Source organism: Schistocerca gregaria, chromosome 4 (assembly GCF_023897955.1).
Source record: "Schistocerca gregaria isolate iqSchGreg1 chromosome 4, iqSchGreg1.2, whole genome shotgun sequence".
Lineage (NCBI taxonomy): Eukaryota > Metazoa > Arthropoda > Insecta > Orthoptera > Acrididae > Schistocerca > Schistocerca gregaria.
The window spans coordinates 698,862,749-698,874,792 of record NC_064923.1 but is presented as its reverse complement, the minus strand read 5'-3'; positions in this window follow the sequence as shown (position 1 = coordinate 698,874,792).

Here is a 12,044-nt window from a genome sequence, read left to right as displayed (position 1 = left end):
TAAATGCTTCAGTATCTGTATTGATATCGTACTAGAGTCACGAGTATTACCCTGTAATAAAATTACGTTCTCCTCCAAGATACATGATTTCTTGGGTACCTCGTTTTGACGTCTTGAAGGGCTCACGAAATAAAATGGATAATAATCTCTTGCGCGGCTCTGCCTGGTTATTCAGAAACGAGTTAATGGGTTACAACGACGAGGAGGAATATGTGTAAAAATTGTGTTGCATTACAACGTTTTTGTCACCCAATGCTTGTAACTATTTAAAAATTCTCCACATGTATTTTTAAAACTAATGAGAAACAGTTTTTTGCTAAGTGTTTTTGGCTCTAATGTATTTCATATCACTACTTTTATATTAGAATATCAAACAATAGTCGTATTAAGTAAAATGTACATATTTTATAATTTATATTGGTTTCATTGTGAGTCTTAGCAGGAAGTGGTTACTTGTGAACTACACTTTTTGTGACTTTTTTCAATGTTATTATTTACTTTAGTGATGTAGCCCATTGTCTATTATAACTGAGAAACAAATTGTTGTGCATCGTGGGTGAAACATAAGCAGCAAAGGGTTTACGATCGTCTGTTGTTAATACTAAACAAACAAAACAATAGATCCACAATCATCACAATAATAAAATAAAACAAAAAATGAAGACTCAATCCTTTTTTGTGAAGTCTGACTAATTGTCCTATCCGCCCGTCTTCGTAATTGAGTGGCCATCGTAGATGGCTGCATGCGGAACACCCGCGTTCGATTCCATATACTGCCAAGGATTCTTCCTTGATAGAACATCAGGGGCTCCACGGCCTGGAAAGTCTGCAAAACGGCCAGGAGAGCTGTTTGCTGACCACATGCTTCTCCATGCCGTATCCGCACGGCGCAAGGCAGAGGATGGTACGGCGTCCGTTGGACATCCCTTGATCCTTGGAGGCATTGCGAGGAAGTCGTTCAGTTGTCCAATCCACTCTAATTAAGTTGTACCCCACTATAAATAGTTACAGAATGAACAAACAAACTTCAGGCTTTCACGGTCGGTACTTGCATTATTTGTTGTATGGGCAGTAGGCTGTGGTCCAAGGCATGTAATACCGCGTAAAGTTCTCTCTTCCACTACTAGGGGCATTATCAGAGGCTATAAAGAATCAGACAGCAACTCAAAGTAGCTCAGTACAGCCGAATCGCTTATGCGTGTCTGCGCAAAGGTAGGTTCGTAACTTCATCAGACCGCTGCCTAGAATCACGGAGTCGCACTTACGTTTGTTATGCAGTTTGTTATGGGACGCCGCAATGAGTGACCGTCCGGTTTGAAGCGCCATCGTCACAGATTGCGCAGCCCCTCCCTCAAGCCCTTCCTCGGGCATGGGCCTGTGCGTTAACCTGTATGATTTCAGTCCTTCTTTTTTGTTAAAGTCGTTTTTGTACTTTAGAATGTCTACGGTCTTCTCTGTACATCCTAGCATAGTAATGATTGGATCTTGATAAGACCATTTTATCAGAGAAACTATTAATACTTCTTTTTGTAGTTCCTACGTACACTTCACAGGATGTGGAAGGGATTTTTTATCTGTCGTAAAAACAAACACAAATCGCATAAGCAGAATGCTAAGAAGACCCGGTATTGACACAACGTTTAAATAAACGAAAAAGCTGCGCGAATATTTGAATTCTTCAAAGGCACTTCGCACGCCACTCGCCACAGTAGAAATACATAAAATCCCTTGCACATGTGGTCAAATGAACATAGAGAACTACAAAAAGTAGCATTAATAACATACGAAAGCAAGAGGAGCTATATAATTTCAACATTTTGTTGATAACATGATCAGCAATTCAAATCTGATAGTTATGTATTCGGGTTTGTACAACAGTCGTCTACAATTTCTTGGTGGTAACTAGTTTCGAAAATTAACGTTTATTCTCAAACCATTTCCTGCACTTCGAGTGTTAGTAGAGCATAATTCCAATGATACAGTTACAGGACATATTCATAAAATAGACCTGCGTGATAAATGTGGCATGACCATAACACAGAAGTGGTGCGTTCAGGAGACTAGCTAGTCGTTAACATTAACGTTCGAAACTAGTCGCCGACAATAAATTGTACGCAACTGTAACAGAAATATGAATAAATAACAAGAGGGCAATAGGGATAAGTCGGCAGCAGCAGGTCATACACTGGGACTAGGGAACCACCAAACTCGTTTTTCTGATATTAAAGTTTAATCGAGACCCAATTATTACTATGCTAGGATGTACAGATAGTCGTAGAACTCAGAATCAAAATAAACTTTAACAGCAAAGAAGAAGAATGACTGAAATTAGACAATTTGTGGGCCGTAGTGCTAAACAAAGCGAACAGTGCCAACTTTTTTCCAATACAATAATCTGTCAGCGAACACTCCACTGCAGAGAGAAACTTTCTCTCTAGAATACAAAACTCGTGAGACACGTCGGCGCGTCTCCTATAGTTTCGGAAGAGATCTGATGACATCATGAACCCACCGTTGTGTGGATACGTATAAACTGTTCGGATTTCTGAACGTGTTTGAGTCTGAAACTGTTGTCAGAGTGTTTATAGCCTCTGATGATGTCTCAAGCAGTCAAAGATGGAACACTAAGCAGAGAAATATGCTTTGCACCACGTCCTAATACCCATAAAACAAAAATCACCAAACAGTTCAGTTACTCCCCACTCCTTGACACCACCAAGCACGAGTAAAGGCCCATTATCCTCGTTTTGCTTTTGTTGATATTCATCTTATATCCTCCTTTCAAGACACTGTCCATTCCGTTCAACTGCTCTTCCAAGTCCTTTGCTGTCTCTGACAGAATTACAATGTCATCGGCAAACCTCAGAGTTTTAATTTCTTCTCCATGAATTTTAATACCTGCTCCGAACTTTTCTTTTGTTTCCTTTACTGTTTGCTCAATATACAGATTGAATAACATCGGGGAGAGGGTACAACCCCGTCTCATTCCCTTCCCAACCACTGCTTCCCTTTCATGTCCCTCGAGTCTTATAACTGCCATTTGGTTTCTGTACAAATTGCAAATAGCCTTTCGCTCCCTGTATTTTACCCCTGCCACCTTCAGAATTTGAAAGAGAGTATTCCAGACAACATTTTCAAAAGCTTTCTCTAAGTCCACAAATGCTAGAAACGTAGGTTTGCCTTTCCTTAATCTATTTTCTAAGATAATTAGTAGGGTCAGTATTGCCTCACGTGTTCCAACATTTATACGGAATCCAAACTGATCTTCCCCGAGGTCGGCTTCTACAAGTTTTTCCATTCGTCTGTAAAGAATTCGCGTTAGTATTTTCAGCTGTGACTTATTAAACTGATAGTTCGGTAATTTTCACATCTGTCAACACCTTCTTTCTTTGGGATTGGAAATTATATTCTTCTTTTCACATTAACAGCAATAATCACAAACACTGTCTATGGCTTATTCCTATTCCTACTGTTTTATCTTTCATTTGACCACTCTCCATTGTAATGCAGTTTCAGATACATTGTTAAGCAATTTCAGATACATTATCCATATTTGTGTCATATGGATGACTGACGATGAACGTTTATACTGCCATCTTGACCGAAACTACCTACCAGTGAACCATATACATTGTTTACACCTCCCCGTAAATGTACAAAAGCAAGGAACACTTATTTAAAGTCTGAGCCTTCAAGAACGTCGAGCTTCTCTCCCATTTTTAGATGTCCAAAGAAGGCACTATAGTTTCCCACGACAGGTAAATAGCATAAACTGGTGGCAACAATTGGAATAAAAGGAAAAAAATTGAAAAACTTCGTAGTGTTTTTCTAAGGGATCAATAAGGCTATTACTTACCCTAGCCGAGTTTAGCTCGTTTCACCGTGACATTCTTCCTTTAAGGAGTGCTACTACAGAAAGATATGCAGGAAGTTCGGAACATACGAAAGAGGCAGAATTAAACGTGTGGTGACGGTTCGTGAATTATGCCTGGAAATCTAAGTCGGTGAGTACAGTACTCTCGCAAAGCAAACGTTATGAATTCAAACCTCTATTCGGTACACATTTTCAGTCAGGTAAGTGTGGACACCAGTAATCTAAATCCCGTGCCAAAGCATCCTGCTCATTGTATTCACTGCGCCTTATCGGTCAGTTCCTTGACGACATGGCTTTACTGACTTTCAGACCGGGTATTTTGCTGAAACAGACAGTTACGGAGCTGAACGTCAGAGGTAGGCGGCGCGTGTCACCTTGTTTAGCGCACGTCCGATATCTGCGTCATCACGCACCGCTCGGGCGAACCACAGCAATATCGGAGCCTTACCAATTTGCGCTTAGTAATGTTGCGCTCGTCCTGAAGTTGGGAGGACGATTTTAACAAACTTTCGAATACCGAGAGTCAGTACCAGTTTGTTAAGCGAGAAATATTGATACATGATGTTTTTGTCCTCCCGAATTTTTATTTATTTTACAAATAAATCTCATCAAGAGCTGGAGATGGTTAGTGTCTTACACAGACGGACAGCTTTCAGTTAACGAAGGAAAATCTAATTTCTTCTCCTCCTTCCCTCAAGAATTACGCATTCGTCCACCCTTCTTTTCCCTTAAAATAGGTAGTTTAACACCGCTTTGTGGATTCTTGCTCTATCTATCTATTGTACGTGGCTTATACAGGATGGTCCATTGATAGTGACCGGGCCAAATATCTCACGAAATAAGCATCAAACGAAAAAACTACAAAGACCGAAACTCGTCTAGCTTGATGGCGCTATGGTTGGCCCTCTAGATGGCGCTGCCATAGGTCAAACGGATATCAACTGCGTTTCTTTTTTTTCAATGGGAACCCCCATTTTTTATTGCGTATTCGTGTAGTACGTAAAGAATTATGAATGTTTTAGTTGGACCACTATTTTCGCTTTGTGATAGATGGCGCTGTAATAATCACAAACGTATAAGTACGTGGCATAACGTAACATTCCGCGAGTGCTGGCGGTATTTGCTTCGTGATACATTACCCGTGTTAAGATGGACCATTTGCCAATTGCGGAAAACGTCGATATCGTGTAGATGTATGGCTATTGTGCTCAAAATGCCCAACGGGTGCGTGCTATGTATGCTGCTCGGTATCCTGGACGACATCATCCAAGTGTCCGGATGGTTCGCCGGATAGTTACGTTATTTAAGAAAACAGGAAGCGTTCAGCCACATGTGAAACGTCAACCACGACCTGCAACAAATGATGACGACCAAGTAGGTGTTTTAGCTGCTGTCGCGGCTAATACGCACATCAGTGTCAGACAAATTGCGCGAGAATCGGGAATCTCAAAAACGTCGGTGTTGAGAATGCTACATCAACATCGAATGCACCCGTACCATATTTCTATGCACCAGGAATTGCATGGCGACGACTTTGAACGTCGTGTACAGTTCTTCCATTGGGCACAAGAGTAATTGCGGGACGATGACAGATTTTTTTGCACGTGTTCTATTTAGTGACGAAGCGTCATTCACCATCAGCGGTAACGTAAACCGGCATAATATGCACTATTGGGCAATGGAAAATTCACGACGACTGCGACAAGTGGAACACCAGCGACCTTGGCGGGTTAGTGTATGGTGGGGCATTATGGGAGGAAGGATGATTAGCCCACATTTTATCGATGGCAATCTAAATGGTGCAATGTATGCTGATTTCCTACGTAATGTTCTACATGTTTCACTGCATGACAGAATGGCGATGTACTCCCAACATGATGGATGTCCGGCACGTAACTCACGTGCGGTTGAAGCGGTATTGAATAGCATATTTAATGACAGGTGGATTGGTCGTCGAAGCACCATACCATGGCCCGCACGTTCACCGTATCTGACGCCCCCGGATTTATTTCTGTGGGGAAAGTTGAAGTATATTTGCTATTGTGATCCACCGACAACGCCTGACAACATGCGTCAGCGCATTGTCAATGCATGTGCGAACATTACGGAAGGCGAAATACTCGCTCTTGAGAGAATGTCGTTACACTTATTGCCAAATGCATTGAGGTTGACGGATATAATTTTGCGCATTTATTGCATTAATGTGGTACTTACAGGTAATCACGCTGTAACACCATGCGTTCTCAGAAATGTTAAGTTCACAAAGGTACAAGTATCACATTGGAACAACCGAAATGAAATGTTCAAACGTACCTACGTTCTGTATTTTAATTTGAAAACCTATCTGTTACCAACTGTTGGCCTAAAATTGTGCACCATATTTTTGTGACTATTACAGCGCCATCTATCACAAAGCCAAAAAGTGGTCCAACTAAAACATTCATATTTGTTTACGTACTACACGAATATGTAATAAAAAATGAGGGTTCCTATTTAAAAAAGGCAGTTGATATCCTTCTAACCTATGACAGCACCATCTAGTGGGCCAACCATAGCGCCATCTTGTTTCCCCCTGCACGCTAGACAAGTTTCGTTCTTTGTAGTTTTGATGCTTATTTCGTGAGATATTTGGTCCGGTCACGATCAAATGGTTCAAATGGCTCTGAGCACTATGTGACTTAATTTCTGAGGTCATCAGTCGCCTAGAACGTAGAACTAATTAAACCTAACTAACCTAAGGACATCAAACACATCCATGCCCGACGCAGGATTCGAACCTGCGACCGTAGCGGTCGCTCGGTTCCAAACTCCAGCGCCTAGAACCGCACGGCCACTCCTGTCGGCGGTCACGATCAATGGACCACTCTGTATACAGGGTGAAGAAAAATACGAGCACTCTGGCTCCGCAGCGCGATTCTTCACATACTGTCACTACAAAAAAAGTCTGCCACAAAATTTCGTCCTGCGCATATTTCCGCCAGTAAATCGACGTTAAAGACTGTCAATCTGGTAACACTGTAATTCCATGTACGGTAAAAAAAAAGTGTGTGAAATCTTATGGGAATTAACTGCTATGGTCATCAGTCCCTAAGCTTACACACTACTTCACCTAAATTATCCTAAGGACAAACACACACACCCATACCCGAGGGAGGACTCGAACCTCCACCGGGACCAGCCGCACAGTCCATGACTGCAGCGCCCCTAGACCGCTTGGCTAACCCCGCGCGGCGCACATGTACGGTAACTTCTTGTGTCAGTAAACAGCAGTAGTTCTGTGCAGTTGGTGCAGTGGATAGGTTTTTGTGTTGGCATGCAGGAGGTCGAGGGTGAGATACTGGATCGAGGCGTATTTCTTTTTTTTTTTTTTTCTATTTGTCAGCTTCATTCTGCCCTATAATACTGTAACATACACCGTTAACTAAGTCACACGTAGTCGACATTTACACTGCTTTCCTAACGGTAATGGACATGTTTCAATAATGGACATGTTTCCACGATTCCATCGATAGTAATAATAATAAAAATAACAATAATATAATAGCAACGCAAGGAGATACTTACTAAACAGAATGCTTTGATCAGACTCAACGTTGAAAGACACAATTAGTGGTTCCATGGCGATAAAACCTGCAAATGGTAACCGAATTTGGGAACTACTCGCAAAGCAAGTTTCTGGTGACATAAGGCCTTGACGAAACGCAATGGACCTGAATCTGGCTAGCATAATAGTTGGTATTAATCGATGGGACCATTGAAGGAGGATACACAGGAGACAGGTTTGGAATCTAGTAGATGAGTGGTGCGATACAATTCGCGTCCACGTCGCACCAAAAGATCGCTGTATGAGGAATAAGACGCCAGAAACCACCTGAAGTACATTTAGCAAATAGAAACAAACACATCCCGATCCAGAATAGAAACCTCAACCTCCGGCATTCTAACCCAAAACGCTATCCACTGCACCAACAGTACGTAACTATTGCTGAATCCTAACAAAAATAGTTACCGTACATGAGATTGCAGTGTTGCCAGATTGCCAATTTTAACGTCCATTTACTGTTGGAAATATGTCCTGAAGACATTTTGTGAGAGACATGTCCTCATTGCTAGTTTGTGAGGAATCGCTGAGGAAAGTCCGGGTGCACGAATTTTTTTTCCCCTTTATGTACCGCAATTCATGTCAGCAGAACACCGTACATTCTGAGATTTTCTTTGACTCTGGCTACTTAGTTCCAGCGTTGAAACTCCTTCCCTGCAGGAAACCTCATTACCCTGCTTGAAATCCGCTTCTGTCTTTATACGAGTTTGTTATATTCCATATGTCGCATCCATAAAGGTTCACACAGTCAAGTACAATTTTATTCGTGTGTCCTTATCTTTATTTTGCAGTATCCTCCTATAAATTTCGCTCATGCAACTGATCATTTGAATTTTGTGATATCCACTTCATTTAGATATGATACATCGGACCCTAGGAAACATTTATGAAATGCCGAGATAAGCTTACAGCTACTATGTCTGTCCTTTTCAGTTTTTCTTGTTTCGTTTAAGCCATATGTTTTTCATCAATTCACTGTGTTTAGCATCCGACTGTGTCACCAGTTGCCCGTTTGTCGTCTCGGAGACGAAAATGTCACTACAGATGTTCTGAAGACGTCTCGGTTTCGCTCACCTTCCAGTTGTACGCACATTTCCACTTGAACTGTTTTGATATTCATGTACTGTGGTATACTTGCCTCGGTTTTGAGCAGAGATGTTGAAGATGCATTGGTTCGAATAATCTCTGAGCGTATAACTAAGCCATCGAAATAATAATGTCCTAGGTATGGTAAAAAAAGCAGGTAGTATATATGTATTTAAAATTAGGTTTTATTGGTGTTCTTGAGGTGGGCTGAATACACAATACTCGGAATCTTAAGCTTTTCTCGACAATAAAATGGTTCGTCAAGACAAGAGGTACTCAATTATGTATTGTCCTTCTGGAGATTTGACTGGAGTTCCGTGGAATGTGTAAATCGAGCGTTTTGGGACGTATGATGAAGAAATATGCTGATTCTTACAGTGAAGATAACAGCAACCAGCCATGTTTTATGATGCTGGTTATTTACCGACAGGTTCATCATCAGGCGGCTTGTTCACGTTAAGAAACATTTTTATTGTTGTTTACATTAGTTCTCACTCCCCCCCCCCCCCCCCCCCATATGGTGAAAATTCCTTAGGGTGGTGCCCTTCAACCAAAACATGATGTGGGACAACTGTCTTGTTTATCCGTAATTGTGCCTCATGACGATTTCAAACTATGTAAACAGATTGTTAAAGTGAAAATGTTTTAGTTGCTTCGACGTAAACTGATGTAAACAACAATAAAAATGTATCTGAACTTGAACAAGCCGTCTGATGATGAACCTGCCGGTTCGAAACCGGTAACGTTAATATGTAAGTAAATAAATAGCATCATAAAATGTGGCTGGTGGCAGCTACCTTCTCAGCAAGAATCAGCCTGTAATCTGTTCCCAGACACAGGCTCACGACGTCAATTTTCGGCAAAATGGCATATGCTGAAGAGCATTTAATTTATTCTACATGTAAAATATATGGTTAACATGCTTTGTTCTAGAGTGATTTTTAATAATGATGAAGTAGCCTTCATTTCACTGCCATATGGAGACACCATGAAGATCAGCAGAACACATCTAGAATTGCTATTATGGAATCTGATACCTGGAATTAGATACCTGCATCTCGATAATTAATGTGGTTACTACAGGGTGTTTCAAAAATGACCGGTATATTTGAAACGGCAATACAAACTAAACGAGCAGCGATAGATGTACACCGTTTGTTGCAGTATGCTTGGGACAACAGTACATTTTCAGGCGGACAAACTTTCGAAATTACAGTAGTTACAATTTTCAACAACAGATGGCGCTGCAAGTGATGTGAAAGATATAGAAGACAACGCAGTCTGTGGGTGCGCAATTCTGTACGTCGTCTTTCTGCTGGAAGCGTGTGCTACTCACAATGTGCAAGTGTGCTGTGGACAACATGGTTTATTCCTTAGAACAGAGGATTTTTCTGGTGTTGGAATTCCACCGCCTAGAACACAGTGTTGTTGCAACAAGACGAAGTTTTCAACGGAGGTTTAATGTAACCAAAGGACCGAAAAGCGATACAATAAAGGATCTGTTTGAAAAATTTCAACGGACTGCAAGCGTGACGGATGAACGTGCTGGAAAGGTAGGGCGACCGCGTACGGCAACCACAGAGGGCAATGCGCAGCTAGTGCAGCAGGTGATCCAACAGCGGCCTCGGGTTTCCGTTCGCCGTGTTGCAGCTGCGGTCCAAATGACGCGAACGTCCACGTATCGTCTCATGCGCCAGAGTTTACACCTCTATCCATACAAAATTCAAACGCGGCAACCCCTCAGCGCCGCTACCATTGCTGCACGAGAGACGTTCGCTAACGATATAGTGCACAGGATTGATGACGGCGATATGCATGTGGGCAACATTTGGTTTAATGACGAAGCTTATTTTTACCTGGACGGCTTCGTCAATAAACGGAACTGGCGCATATGGGGAACCGAAAAGCCCCATGTTGCAGTCCCATCGTCCCTGCATCCTCAAAAAGTACTGGTCTGGGCCGCCATTTCTTCCAAAGGAATCATTGGCCCATTTTTCAGATCCGAAACGATTACTGCATCACGCTATCTGGACATCCTTCGTGAATTTGTGGCGGTACAAACTGCCTTAGACGACATTGCGAACATCTCGTGTTTTATGCAAGATGGTGCCCGGCCACATCGCACGGCCGACGTCTTTAATTTCCTGAATGAATATTTCGATGATCGTGTCATTGCTTTGGGCTATCCGAAACGTACAGGAGGCGGCGTGGATTGGCCTCCCTATTCGCTAGACATGAACCCCTGTGACTTCTTTCTGTGGGGACCCTTGCAAGACCAGGTGTACCGCCAGAATCCAGAAACAATTGAACAACTGAAGCAGTACATCTCATCTGCATGTGAAGGCATTCCGCCAGACACGTTGTCAAAGGTTTCGGGTAATTTCATTCAGAGACTACGCCATATTATTGCTATGCATGGTGGATATGTGAAAAATATCGTACTATAGAGTTTCCCAGACCGCAGCGCCATCTGTTGTTGACAATTGTAACTAGTGTAATTTCGAAAGTTTGTCTGCCTGAAAATGTACTGTTGTCCCAAGCATATTACAACAAACGGTGTATTTCTATCGCTGCTCGTTTAGTTTGTATTGCCGTTTCAAATATACCGGACATTTTTGAAACACCCTGTATAAGATGCTGTTCGCTGTTAATACTCATCAAAGTGGAAATAGGTTATCAATATCTTTAAGATATCGATAAGTAGTTAAAGTGGAATAGGATCTGATCTAATTTGTGGGATTCGAGGAAGCCACACAGCTGTTTGAAATTATCCTCGCTCACACTTCAGTCGGAGCCGCCGGGAGGCTCCGAACAAAATATCGCAACATCGCCGGCTCCGGAAAAATCATTCCATAACCAACTGTTCGTAGATACTATAATGAACTGCTGTTCATATTTCTTTTACTCATTAATTTTAGGTCGAATACACCCTTTTCAGCAATTTTTTTATATAAGAAAATGATTAAAACGACAGCGGAAGCACACAATCGGGACTGATTTAATCGACATTTTCTCGACTCATTTTTAAACGAGTTCCGTTTGCTATGTCACAAGGCTGAAAACAATTTTGTCAACATAATACAGCGAGAGTGACAAAGCGTTGAATACACACAACGATATCTCGAAGCCGAGAGCTGCTATTCGGCTCTGTGCACTCCTGTCTTCTGGTCGTAGACGGCGTTTTTCCGACACAGCAAACGTCATTAATCTTTTCGTTACTGCTCTCATGAACTCCGAGTCATACACTGTGTTATAACCAGATAGATATTAAACGTGCAATTGTCCACAGCATGATAAAATTTAACAGCTTTTTTTTTTATATCTCGGGAGTGGTTCAAATGGGTCTAAGCCTATGGGACTTAACATCTGAGCTCATTAGTCCCGTAGCCTCAGAACTACATAAACCTAACTAACCTATGGACATCACACACATCCATGCCCGAGGCAGGATTCGAACCTGCGACCGTAGCAGCAGCGCGGTTC